At 50.8% G+C, this 14,104-nt stretch overlaps 1 protein-coding gene across 3 annotated transcripts in view; it reads right to left on the minus strand.

The window, feature by feature from the left end:
* IL1R1 (interleukin 1 receptor type 1) overlaps positions 1 to 14,104 on the minus strand; it is a 67,901-nt gene that overhangs the window by 34,835 nt on the left and 18,962 nt on the right. The window lies entirely within an intron of this gene.

Here is a 14,104-nt window from a genome sequence, read left to right on the forward strand (position 1 = left end):
AGTCATAGCAGATATATTTAATATATAGAAACAAACACAATGGGGAGACAAAGAGGCCCCAAATGAAAGAAGAGAAGGAATCTCCAGAAAAAGAGCTAAATGGATGTAAGCAAGCAATCTATCAGAGACAGAGTTCAAAGTAATGGTTATAAGGACTCTCAAGGTACTTAATGAGAACTATAACAGCATAAAAAAGAACATAGAAACCAGGAAAAGGAACCAGTTGGGAATGAAGAATACCATATCTGACAACAAGAACACACTGAAAGGAATAAAAAGTAGGTTGGGTGAAGCAGAGGACTGAATCAATGATTTAGAAGATGAGATAGAAAAAAATTCAATCACAAAAAGGAAAAAAAGTTTGAAAAATAAGGATAGCTTAAGGGAACTTTGGGACATGAAGCATAACAGTATTCACATCATAGAGGTTCCAGAAGGAGGAAAGAAAGAACAAGGGATCGAGAACCCATCTGAAGAAATAATGACCAAAAACCCCTAATCTGGTGAAGGAAGATGGCGTACAAGTCCAGGAAGCGCAGAGTCAGAACAAAATGAACCCAAGGAGGCCCACACCACGCACATCATTATTAAAATGGCAAAGGCTAAAAACAAGGAGAGAATCTTGAAAGCAGCAAGAGAAGGCAGTCGCTTACTCTCAAGGGAGTGCCATAGACTGCCAGCTGACTCGACAACAGAAACATTTCAGGCCAGAAGGGAGTGGCATGAAATATTCAAAAAGATGGAAAAACAAGGACCTACAACCAAGGCTACTTCACCCAGCAAGGCTATCATTTAAAATTGAAGGAGAAATACAGCAATTCCCAGATAACAGAAAGCTAAAGGAGTTTGTTATACAAAAATTTAAAGGGCTTGCTTTAAGAAGCAGAAGAAAAAGGGGGGTTGGGGGTGAAAAAGAACATAGTTAAAAAATAAAATGGCAATAAATATGTACCTAACAATAATCACTTTGAATGTAAATGGCCTAGATGTCCTAATTAAAAGGCATAGGGTAGCTGAGTGGGTAAGAAAACAAGACTCGCCGAAACCGGTTTGGCTCAGTGGATAGAGCGTCGGCCTGCGGACTGAGGGGTCCCAGGTTCGATTCCGGTCAAGGGCATGTACCTGGGTTGCGGGCACATCCCCAGTGGGGGATGTGCAGGAGGCGGCTGATCGATGTTTCTCTCTCATCGATGTTTCTGACTCTCTATCTCTCTCCCTTCCTCTCTGTAAAAAATCAATAAAATATATTAAAAAAAAAAAAAAAAAAAGAAAACAAGACTCATGTATATGCTGTCTTCAAGAGACACACCTCAGAAGGAAAGATACACACAGGCTAAAAGTAAAGGGATGGAAAGAGATAATTCATACAAATGGAAAGGGGAAAAGTTGGAGTAGTAATACTTATATCTGACAAAACCAGCTTGCTGCTACTTATGTAGATTTGTTCCATATCTGGGCTGTACCCCATTAGTAGGACCCACTTGCAAAAGTCTCCCTAAACTTCCAGATCCACTCAAAGCTCACACTTTCATCTTATAAGGTAAGACATTAAATTATTTGTATAAAATTATATAGCTGTATGAAAATGCACCAAAAAAGACTAAAAAACATAACAACATATTAAAATTGGGTTGGTTCCTGCAGTTGGGTGGTTTCCCCGTTCTCGGTAGCTTTCTATCTAAAATTCCTGTAATGAGCATGTATTAACTGTATCACAAAGTGAGAAACAAAAGCAAGACCTTCACAGCCCCCACCCTCGTGTGATGCAGATGGCCGGCCAACCTAGCACCAGCTTCAACAGGTACAGGCCAGCGATGTGATCACGTATGAAGCGAGGACCCAGGGATGCAGTTTAATTATATGACGCTTTGTCCACACATACAGCAGGGGCGCTAGCACCTTCGGCACTGGCTGCAGGCTGCAAGGAGACACCACCACCGCCTTACCTACTAAAGCAACGTCACCAAAACCCGGCCATTGAATGCGAAAAGGAAGAAAGGCACTCCTGCCGACCGTCCTAAGCTTCTCAAGCCCAGAGGCAGCCAGTGCTCAGCAGAACCTTTTCCTTTCCGAGTCCCTGCTCCTGAGATTAGGTCACACGACCATCACCTGCTCCTGAGGGGCACCTTCACGTGCAGTAAGTTCCAGCCTCAGACCCCAGGGGACCTTCGCACAGATCTATTTGAGGGCCCTGAGGACCTCAAACTCAACAGGCCCCAAACCAAGCTCTCTGCCACACCTGCTCCCCACCCGTGACAGGTGCAGCACTGCCCTGCACTCCCCACTGTGAGGACACCCTTGCCCCCTGCACCCCCATCTAAGGGCAGACACACTGCACCCCCATCCCCCAGCACTGTCCTGCACCCCCCACTGTGAGGGCACCCCCCAGCCCCGGCACTGCCCTGCACCCCCCACCGTGAGGGCACCCCCAGCCCCCGGCACTGGGCGTGGAACTCAGAAGCCTTAATGAGTCCTCATGGAATGAAAGAAAAGTGAACAAAAGGTGCGGTTATCCTCCCCCCACTTCAGCAGCGTGTCCAGAGCAGACCATGCTTTGAAAACTCTGCCCTTTGGTTTACACAGGAGATTGCACTGGCCTGTACTCTTATCTGTAGCTCTAAGTTAATTGCAAACACAAAATATTTTACCCAAGACATCACTCATTCAGACTCTAATGACATGCAACCATCTGAATAGTACCCAGAAAATGTTCTATTAAGAAATGGTGTTAACAGGAATAAAAATGTTACACTGTGCTTTTTAAATAAATGGAGGAAAATGATCCCTATGCCTGGCTCAAGCCTGGAAACTTTCCTGGAGCAGTAAGACTGCGTTCCTAAAATGTCCTAACTCTGACTTTTATTCGAAATAACTTGGCCCTCTCCCAGCTTAGCCTAAAATTGCATTCACAGCATTATCATGTTGCCTTTAAACTGTGCCCGATTATAAAACAAGGTCGGAGGTGCTGCGCCTCAGCCTGGCCACGGCTCCCGCGCTGAAGGAGGTGTTTCCCCTCTGCCGGAGAAGGAAATCAAGGCTTCAAATGGTTCCCAGGTCCAGGCCAATCAATTACTCACGTTAGTTTATCAACAACAAAACGAAGGCGCGGTAAGCCTACCGAGCAGCTCGAGCGCCTGGCTGTGCGCAGCGGGAGCAAGGGAAGGCCCAGCTGCGTCCACACAGCACATTTCAGACACATTTCAAATGAACTCTGAGCACAGAGCATGTGGCAGCTGCAAGCCCAAAGCCAGCGGCCGGCTGCACAGATGCCTGGCCTCGGCCATGACCCTCTGGCCCCAGTGCCTCAGGTGCGCAAGGTGGGCGACAAGGCCGACGACCTCAGACCCTTTCCTGTTCCCAGAGCTTGTAAAACTCGGAATCCAGTGCAGAGCCCAGGCTCACTCAGCCGCCCACACCTGCTCTGGGAAAAAGCAGGCGGGGGGCAGGTGCCTCCCCGCAGGGGGCTCAGTCCCAGAACCCTAGGGCTGGCGGGCGGGTGTCGCTCCAGCTATAGGAACGGGTTAGTGTCACATGATCAAAGAGAATAGGGGCAGTGGGAGGGGAAATGGGAAAAATGCACCCAAGACTGAACAAACCACGCTCCCAACAAAAATCAGCATAAACCCCGTGGCACCCAAAACGACAGAAATTCCAGGTGCGAAGCCAAGCCCGACCTACTCCACGCCGCCCGGCGGGTCGGTGGGCCGCGCCCAGGCCTCACACTGTGCTCTGTGTGCCCGGGGGAGTGCTGGGCCGAGACAGAAACAGCCAAGTGTGAAAGCAGACCTTCTTCTCCAGACAGTCCCGGCGTGACCACAGACGCGCAGCCTCTCCCGTGTGCCACGCAGGGACGAAGACGGTATTCATGGATGTTTGCCGAGAGGATCACATGAGCTGTCCTCATTTAGGGCTGAGAAAATTGTCCGTGGTAAATTGCCTCGTGCTCTGGGGACACAGAGGCTGTGGTGATGTGCCCTCGATGTTCATTCATGTTCTTGTTCACTCACTGCCAAACTTGACCAGCTTATAGCATGTCCGCCACAGGCCCGCCTCGCGCTTGCTCTAAGCAAAATAGACATAATGCCCAGGGCCAGGCTCAAGGAGCTCGTCCGCCAGCAGGGACTGGGCACGTTTACAGAGAATGACACATCATGGAGAGTGGCCTCGGGCACAGAAATGCCCAGGGCATGGGAGAGGCAGGCCTCCCTCCACCTGGAGGCCTCCGGGAGAGGCGCTGGGGGGCAGGGGGTGGCGGGGTTGGAGGAGATGGTGTTTGGACCTAAGCCGAAGGTCAGGTCGGGTGAACATGCCCCAAACGGAGAATGTTACTGAGGCGCTGGGACTGCACTTCATAGGCGGCCAGAAAGTTACTGGAAGGTTTTAGGCCGCGGGCGGGATACGTGAGAGGATGCAGAGGCCAAGTCGCGGGTAAGAGCACTTTCTCATTAAACACACACCTGGTACTTCCCACAGGGGCGCAGAAAGGCAGCCACCACCGGGGCCCCCAGCTGAGGGCGTGGAGAGTGCACCAAGGCCAAAACAAACTGCCCTGGCCCCTAGGGAGAGGCCCCCTCAGCCCCGCCTCCTCACCTGGCAGGGACCCACCTGCACTGCAAATTACGTCATTTGAAAACCTCCCACTCGCCATCACCCTCTGCTTCTCGGTGATGGTGATGGTGACGGTGACGGTGAGTACCTGGGGGTCTGGGGTCGAGTCCGGATCACTTCCTCAGGCTCAGCCTGTGGCCCTGACTGCCCACCAGGGAGCAGCCGCCTAACACTCTGCCTAGATAGAATGAACGGACACCTTGTTCCTCACTCACTTCTGAGACAGGCACAGCACAGCAGCCAGGTCCAGAGGTGCAGCGGCTCATGGACAGGACTCTAGGCACCATGAAGTCAGAGAAGGTCAGAGAAGGCGCCGCGTCCTCCGCTCACTTCCCACCGAGGGTGCCATCCCTCGTCCGGAAAGGCCTGCGCTGATGCCAGGGCGAGCGAGGAAGAAGGCCCAGGAGCCTTCCCAGAGGAGCCAGCACCCCGGTTCCCAGGGCACCCCGGTTCCCAGGGCACTTGCCCGTCTCCTCTGCAAGAAATGGCCGATCTGCCTCCTCCGCCTCCAGCCACTGCTCCTAGCACTGCCCACTGCCTCCTGTGCTCTGGGACCATTGCCCAGGCTACTGCCCAGGCCGCCACGAGCTCAGTCCCTCAGCACAAAGGGCCCTCGTCCCCATTGCATTGGACAGCTCCAGAGCGCCCGGCCTCCCCGCTCCTACCTGACCCCTGGGTGAGGCCCCCCCCACCTCCTACCTGATCCCTGGGGTGGGGCCTCCCCCACCTCCTACCTGACCCGTGGGGTGAGGCCCCCAACCTCCTACCTGACCCCTGGGGTGAGGCCCCCCACTCTCCTATCTGACCCCTGGGGTGAGGCCCCCCACTCTCCTATCTGACCCCTGGGTGAGGCCCCCCCACTCTCCTACCTGACCCCTGGGTGAGGCCCCCCCACCTCCTACCTGACCCCTGGAGTGAGGCCCCCCACCTCCTACCTGACCCCTGGGGTAAGGCCCCCCACCTCCTACCTGACCCCTGGGTGAGGTCCCCCCACTCTCCTACCTGACCCCTGGGTGAGGCCCCCCCACCACCTACCTGACCCCTGGAGTGAGGCCCCCCACCTCCTACCTGACCCCTGGGGTGAGGCCCCCCACTCTCCTATCTGACCCCTGGGGTGAGGCCCCCCCACTCTCCTATCTGACCCCTGGGGTGAGGCCCCCACCCTCCTACCTGACCCGTGGGAGGCGACTCCTGGGTGAGCCACTGTGGGGGCGCTCATAACCAACCAAGGGCACAAAGCCCCAGCAGCAACTCGCAATTCCTCCTCCTTGGCTGCTGACCTCTGGACATTGCAGTCACACCAATCCAGCGTGCAGGCCTCCTGAGTCTGCTGCCCCAGCAGGCAGCTCCTGAGCCTCTCTGAACTGCTGCAAGGTGCGACCCCAGCTGCCAGCATCCAGTCCCCACAGTAGTGCCACTCCAGCACGTGGACCCCCTGAGCCCACCACCCCAGAAGACAGCTCTTGGGTGTCTCGGTAAGCCACCCCTGGGCGCATGTATCCAACCAAGGAAGCAAAGCCCCCAAAGCAGAAACTGGAACTTCTCCCTCCCCAGGCTGGCATCTGGATACCATGACTGCACACCATGACCGCACCACTCCAGCATGCAGGTGCCATGAGCACACAGCCCCAGCAGAGGGCTCCTGGACCCCTCTTGAGCTACTACTGGGCGTGTGCCTCTCCAACCAAGGGTGCACGACTCCCTCAGTGGAAACCATGACATCCCCCTCCCAGCTGCCTACCTCTGGACACCTTGGTGAGTTACTGAGGAGTTGCCTCCCTGGACGAGGTCATATTATTTCAGCCAGAGACTCCAAGATTCCCACATCCCCAGCTGCTGGCTCCTGAACCCCCTCGTGATTCAGAGAGGGAAATCACTTTGGCCAGAGTCCCACTGCCTCAACCACAGACTACGGGACAGCTGCCCCCCACCCTCACAGTCTCCAAGACCCTCATAGTGAGTTGCAGAGTGACACTACCCCAGCAAGAATCACACCACACCGGCCAAAGTCACAGTATCTGAGCCTCAGGCCCCAAGACCCCTTCCTCCCAGATCATGGACTCTGGGAACCCACAGGGAGCACATACCATGAGACCTCAGGCAACCCTTTCCACAAGAGCCGGAACCATGATCACATCCACAACTGCTTGCACAATGGAGCTGAGGGTGAGTCACATTGCCAATCCGTGACGACACTTCATCCACGAATAAGAAACTAACATTCAAGACCCAACTATATCAAGAGAACCCAAATAGCTCTGGTAGGGGGCTCCGCTAGATCACCAAGCCCAGGAGATCTGAGAGACTGCACCAGTGGGTTCCAAAAATCACCAACTACATAGCACCACCCCCAAAAGAACCTGGGTAGCAAAGCAGTTGGATCTAAGACACAAAAACAAATAAAACATTACAGCAAAAAAATGGGGAGACAAAAAACAATCTCCAAAGGAAAGAAAAAGAGAAATCATCAGAAAGAGAATTAAATGAAATTGAGGCAAGTAACTTGTCAGAGAAAGAATTCAGAGTAATTGTTATAAGGATGCTCAAACAGCTGGATGACAAATACACACAACTCAATGAGAATTACAAGGAGCTGAATGAGAATGTCACCAATATTAAAAGGAATCAAGAGGAAATGAACAATGACATAGCTGCAATAAAGAGCACAATGGAAGGTTTAAACAGTACATGAGAAGAGGCTGAGGACCACATCAGTGGATTAGAAGGCAAGGTAAGAAAAAACACACAAACACAGGAGCAAGTAGAAAGAAAACTTAAAAAGCAGGAGGACAGCCTAAGGAAGATTTGGGACAACACAAAAAGAAACAACATCCACATAACAAGGGTACCAGAATGAGAGGAAGCGGAGCAAGGAATAGAAAACCTGTTTGAAAAAATAATGACAGAAAACTTCCCTGATGTTGGGAAGAAAAAACACACACAAATCCAAGAAGCACATACAATACCAAACAAGATGAACCCAAAAAGACTGACACCAAGACACATCATAATTAAATTGGCAAACATCAACGACAAAGTAAGAACCTTAAAGGCTGCCAGAGAGAGACAGAAAATTACCTACAATGGATCTCCCATCAGACTATCAACTGATTTCTCAACAAAAACACATCAGGCCAAATGCAAATAAAATGAAAAATACAAAGTGATGCAAAGCAAGGGACTGAAGCCAAGAATACTATACCCAGCAAGGCTACCATTCAAAATTGAAGGTGAAATCAGGAGCTTCACAGACAAAAAAAGGCTAAGGGAGTTTATCACTACCAAGCTAGCAATACAAGAAATGCTAAAGGGACTGCTGTAAAAAGAAGAAATAGAAAGGGAAGAAGGAATACAAGCATAAAGAATAAAAATGGTGACAAACAAGTACTTATCCATAATGACATGAAAGATAAATGGATTAAACTCTCCAATAAAAAGACATAGGGCAGCTGAATGGATAAGATAACATGACCATATATTTTCTGTCTATAAGAGACCCACCTCAGAACAAAGGATTCACACAGAGTGACAGTGAAGGGATGGGGAAAAATCTTTCAGGCAAATGGAAATGAGAAAAAAGCTTGGGAAGTAATACTTATGTCTGGCAAAAGACTGCAAAGTAAAGGCCATAACAAGAGATAAGGAAGGCCACTTCACAACACTAAAAGAGCAATTCAACAAGAGGACCTAACTCTGTTAAATATATAAGCACCCAATACAGGAGCACCCAAATACATAAAAAAACTTCTGGAAGATATCAAGAGAGAGATTGACAGTAATAGAATCACAGTAGGGGACTTTAATACCCCATTGACACCACTGGATAAATCCTCTAAACAAAAAATCAGCAAAGAAACAGCAATCCTAAGTTGGAGAGATCACAATACCAGATATCAAGCTATATTACAAAGCCACTGTTCTCAAAACTGCCTGGAACTGGCAGAAGAGCAGACATATAGACCAATGTAACAGACCAGAGAACCTAGAAATCATGATATATCACATAAACAATCAACCCAAGCCATTATGCTCAATTAATATTTGACAAAGGAGGCAAGAGCATACAATGGAGTCAAGACAGTCTCTTCAATAAATGGTGCTGGAAAATTGGACAGATACATGCAAGAAAATGAAACTAGACCACCAACTTACACCATACACAAAAATATACTCAAAATGGATAAAGGACTTAAACATAAGACAGGAAACCATAAAAAGCTTAGAAGAAACCATAGGCAGCAAAATATCAGACGTATGTCATAGCAATGTCTTTAGCAATAGAGCTTCTAGGGCAATGGAAACTAAGGAGAAAATAAACAAATGGGACTACATCAAAATAAAAAGCTTCTGCACAGCAAAAGAAACCATCCATGAAGCAACAAGAAAGCCCACTGCATGGGAGAACATATTTGCCAATGTTCTCTCTAATAAGGGTTTAATCTCCAAAATTCATAGGGAACTCATACAACTCAACAAAAGGAAGATAATCCAATCAAAAAATGGGCAAAGGACCTAAATAGACACTTTTCAAAAGAGGACATACAGCAGGCAAAGAAACATGAAAACATGCTCAAAGTCACTAGTCACCCGAGAAATGGAAATCAACACAGCAATGAGGTACCATCTCACACCTGTCAGAATGGCTGCCATCAACAAATCAACAAATGACAAATGCTGGCAAGGATGTGGAGGAAAAGGAACCCTCTTGTACTGCTGGTGGGAATGCAGACTGGTGCAATCACTATGGAGAACAGTATGGTGTTTCCTCAAAAACTAAAAATGGAACTTCCATTTGACCCAGTAATACCACTTCTAGGAATATGTCCCAAAAAAACAGAAACACCAATTAGAAAGGATATATGCACCCCTATGTTCATAGCAGCACAATTTACAATAGCTAAGATTTGGAAACAGCCTAAGTGCCATCAGCAGATGAGTGGATTAAAAAACTGTGATACATACACAATGGAATACTATGCTGTTGTAAAAAAGAAGGAATTCTTACCATTTGCAACAGCATGGATGGACCTGGAGAGCATTATGCTAAGTGAAATATCACAGAGAAAGATAAATATCACATGATCTCACTCATTTGTGGAATATAATGAACAACATGAACTGATGAACAAAACAGAACCAGAGATATAAAAACATTGAGCAGACTGTACAATCTATGAGGGAAGACAGGGGTTGAGGGGTAAGAGATCAACCAAAGGACCTGTATGCATGCACATGAGCATAACCAATGGACACAGACAATAGGGGGCGGTGAGGGCTTGTGCTGGGGGGTGGGGGTGGCCAGAGAGAGGTCAATGGGGGAAAAAGGAGACTCACGTAATACTTTAAATAATAGAGAATTTAAATTTTTTAAAAAGCCAAAGAACCACACGATTAAAGAAAACACTTGAGAACCCTGTAGTTACCCCAAGGAGGCATTGCACGTGGCCAGGCACCGGGGCCTCTCTCTTTCTGAGCTGCTGATCTTCCCCGAATAATTTCAGGGGGCGGGGGGACATCCTTTTTACATTTTATGTAATCTGGCTGTATCATGAAGTGGGAAGAAAAATCTTCAGGAGATAAAACACGAGGCAGCAAAGCAACAGCTCTGAAAGGGAGGCTCTGACCGCACAGCTGAGGGCTGCTCTTCATTACCCAGGAAGAGTCCTTTGGCGGGAACATCTGAGAGGCACTGCCCTTGTCCTCTCTCTCCTCCGCACAAGAGGAACGGAAGCACCGGGTCCCACAGACTCCCTCCCATGGGGCCAGCCAGGCAGAGCGCCTCCCCTCACCACTATGGAGGCTCCAGGATGAAGGAGAACATGGCAGTGACCCCAGAGGAGTCTCCAGCTGTGACATGTCTGTTCCCACTAGCACATATGAGTGACATATGCTCCTCCACACACAGACACCCTAATCAACAGCTGTGCGGCCAACACAGCTTTCACAAATGTTCCCCCGAGAGCTATGAGTGAGCAAACCTACCCACCACTGGGCTTATTATCAAGGTAAAATATGCATATAGTAAACACACAACACAGAAACACGCACATCTCCAAAACTCGGAAATCCCGAGAAACAACGAAAGCTTGCAGTCCTCCGATCAGCAGGTGGGGCCAAAGCCCAGCTCCCAGTAGATTTATGCGATTTATTTACTCGGACAAATGAGGCCAAGGACACTCTTTAATCATCACAGGACGTGAAGATAAAGCAGAGACGGCCAGAGCTTTTGGGGGTTGCTAGGAGATGTAAGTGTGCAGCTATGAAGAGGCCCGCCCACCACACTGGCGCTTCACAGGGGTTTGAAGGGCACAGGGGAAAGTAAGCACTGGAGGCTGCAGACAGGAGTGGGCTCGCCACAGCCTCCTGGCCCTGGTCGGGAGTTCAACAGCTCCCCATGTTGCCCCTTCAAACCTCCTAGGGCTGCTGGACAACAGGAAGCGGACCCGAGACGAGATGGTCCTGGTATCGTGTCTCCCGCCCTTTGCAGTTGCTCTGCCTGCCCTCCAGCTTCTCCCAGCCTCCAGCGCAACTCCAGGCCCACGTCGGAAAAGGCGGGGACAGTCCTGCTGTGGACTTGTCACAGAGCTGACCGTGCACCATCCCCGAACACGGCCTCCATCAGGCGGGGCAGGGGTCTACAGGTAGAGTCTCAGAGGACCAGGCTTTCTCCAAAACAATGTCATTGCTTTCATTTCTGTGGGTTTGTTATCGAGGTAAAATATGCATATAGTAAACACACAACACATCTTAAGTGTGCAATGCCACTAACTGGGACAACTGCATACACCAGCAATATCCTTTCAGAATATAAACCACTTCCACCCGTAAAGTCCCCTGCACACGGCCGCAGCGTTCTAGTTTGTATTGGCATTTTCCAGCTCCTTGGACAGTTCGCATGGGTGCGCCTGGGGCTCGCACCCAGTGCCCTGCTTCCCGGGCAGGTGCTCTCTGCTGCACTCCCTCCCGGGTCCCAGCCCAGCAGTGGTTCTCAGGGCAGTGTGCCCCAGAGGGAGCGTATGGAGCTGGCGGGAAGCGCCCCTGGTTCGGGTGCTCACAATAATGCCGCAGCGCCGGGAGCCGGGGGTGCCAGATTTCCAGAACAAGGGAAGGCAGTTCTGCCCAAGAAAGACTTGCCCTGCACCCTGCGTGGCTGCCAGGCACTACACAGCCATTCGTGCCGACAGAAAGTGTCACTTTTCATTTCTGAGCCCAGCACCTGACGCCTTCCCACACTAACGTAAAAATACATGCATTGTTGGCACGCGTGTCATACAGACTCAGTTCCCCAGCAGTGCAGCCACTGTGACCACTGAGAGGCTGGCCTTTGACTACCAGTGAGACCTTGACCGAGAGTTGCCCATCACTCCGTGGCCCTGGGTCTCAGGACTGGTCCGCTCAGATGCAGTGGCGGCTGCTTCTGGGCCAGCCCGGTCAGTCCACAGAGGCACTGGCTGTTCTCATGGGGTTCCAGCTGGCTCTGCCCAAACATCCACACACCAAAATATACAATTTTAATACAGGTTACCTTTACATCTCGCTCCTATATTGATTATTTGGAAGCTATGCTGTAGGTAAGTTTTATTATACTACTTCAGGAGTTTTAAAAGGGTGTTTTAAAACATTGGCATAAAGGGGTATTGGGCTGCGAACGAGGTGATGGCACTCATGTGGGTCTCAGCAGGCAGCCCGGCGGCACTGCAGGGCTCCGTGAGTCCCAGTCTGGAAAGCCAGGTGTGCAGAGCCCAGGTGCTGCGACCCCACCTGCTGAACCCAGCGCCTGATCCAGCTCAGATGCGTCACCAAACTCCACTTCACTGGGAGTCACCACAAGCAACAGCCTCAAACTCGATCGTCAGCAGGGCCCTCGGGAAGGTCCTGCTCCTCTCTGCGCTAGGAATGCTCTCACTTCCCAGCACTTCTCTTCCTGCTGGAAAACACAGACAACCATGGCCACCAGGCGCCTTCTCCACTGCCTGCACACGGGCATCAGTGCTACCAGCCCGGGCATCATGCTAGACTCACCTTGGGGCTAGAGTCACGGGCATGCCCCTGAGCATGCAGAGCTGTTTCTCCAGGTCCAGTCCTGGTAAATCTGAATGCCAAGGTGCAGGCACCAGGCTCACCTCCACATATGCAGCCCCATGTGGCAACTTTATAAATGTACAGTACAGTGAGGTTCACATTTCACAGTAGTTCTCCCTTACCCACCGGGGTACCTTCCAAGACCCCAGTGGAGCCTGAAGCCTGGGACAGCAGCAAACCCTCTATTGATTAGGTGTTTTTCTATATATACGCACCTTCTCCCTTGAGGGGAGGACTGTAGGGCTCCCCTTTGGCATATCCAATTGCCAGCACCACACTCTTGTACTTTGGGGTGTCATTAAGGTAAATAGGGTGACCTGAGCCCATGCACTGCGACACTGCAAAGTGACGGGCGGACGGGAGTGTCCACAGCGTGGAGACGCTGGACTAAAACGTGATTCACGTCCCGGCAGGACGAGTGGGATGGTGTGTGATTTCATCACGCTTCTCAGAGCAGCGTACAATTCACAACTTATTTCTGGAACTTTTCATTTAATATTTCCAGACTGCGGTTGATCATGGGTAACTGAAACCGTGGAGGTAAGGCCGTGGGTGGGGGACGACTGATTCATTTCTACACTCGGCTCCACATTGTCTCTGCTCTAGTTTCTATTGTATCCTATTTTTAACTTATGGCATCTTATATGTCCTTTCCAGAACAGGTAGGAACAAAAAAACTGCCTCCATTATTCTGCCACATGCATGAAAAGAAGAGATGGTGCAGAATCTGAAGGTGTGAGGCAACCAGGGGTGGGAGGAACTCCAGGCCCCTTTGACACATGGTGGGATCTCTGGTGCCAGGGCCCTCTGTGTTCCCAGGTGCCTCGGCCAGAAGCTACAGCCACACTTCTGGGCCCCGAGAGCCAGCAGTGCAGACCCAGCCAGGCCACATAAGCCTCGAAAGAGGAAGACGAACCGACGCCCGAGGACAGCAGCCGATGGAATGAGGGCTGGCCCTGCCAGTGAGTCCCGTCCTTGAAAGTGGCACATCCGTCATGTAGCGAGCATCCTTATCATAATCTCTGCATCTCCCTACCCCCAAGGCTGTGTAGTTTCACTGCAATTGTCCAGCTTTGCCACTTTGAGAACAGACATGCCCCTGAGGACATTCTCTCCACAGCACCTCCACCTGCCCCCAGGCGTGCACCCACCTCCCCCTGCTGCATCCCATCTGCCTGGTCCAAGCCTCAAAGTCTAGCTCAAGTCCCTGCCATTCTTTAGGGAACGCAGGCGCTGTGTCCCTGCCCACCGCCCTCCCGTCTCCCCACTGCAGGAGCAGAGCAGCGTCCGGCTGTGAGCAGCCAGCGGGCCCCATCCTGCCCACAGGGGCACATTTCATAGCACTCTTCTCCGTGTCTGTAGCTAGGCCCCCCAGTGTCCTCCTCGAGCTGGAGGCGCACAGTGGCCATCAGAG

This window comes from Myotis yumanensis, unplaced genomic scaffold (assembly GCF_028538775.1).
Source record: "Myotis yumanensis isolate MYYU_CA2020_CCGP unplaced genomic scaffold, mMyoYum1.0.hap1 SCAF_11, whole genome shotgun sequence".
Lineage (NCBI taxonomy): Eukaryota > Metazoa > Chordata > Mammalia > Chiroptera > Vespertilionidae > Myotis > Myotis yumanensis.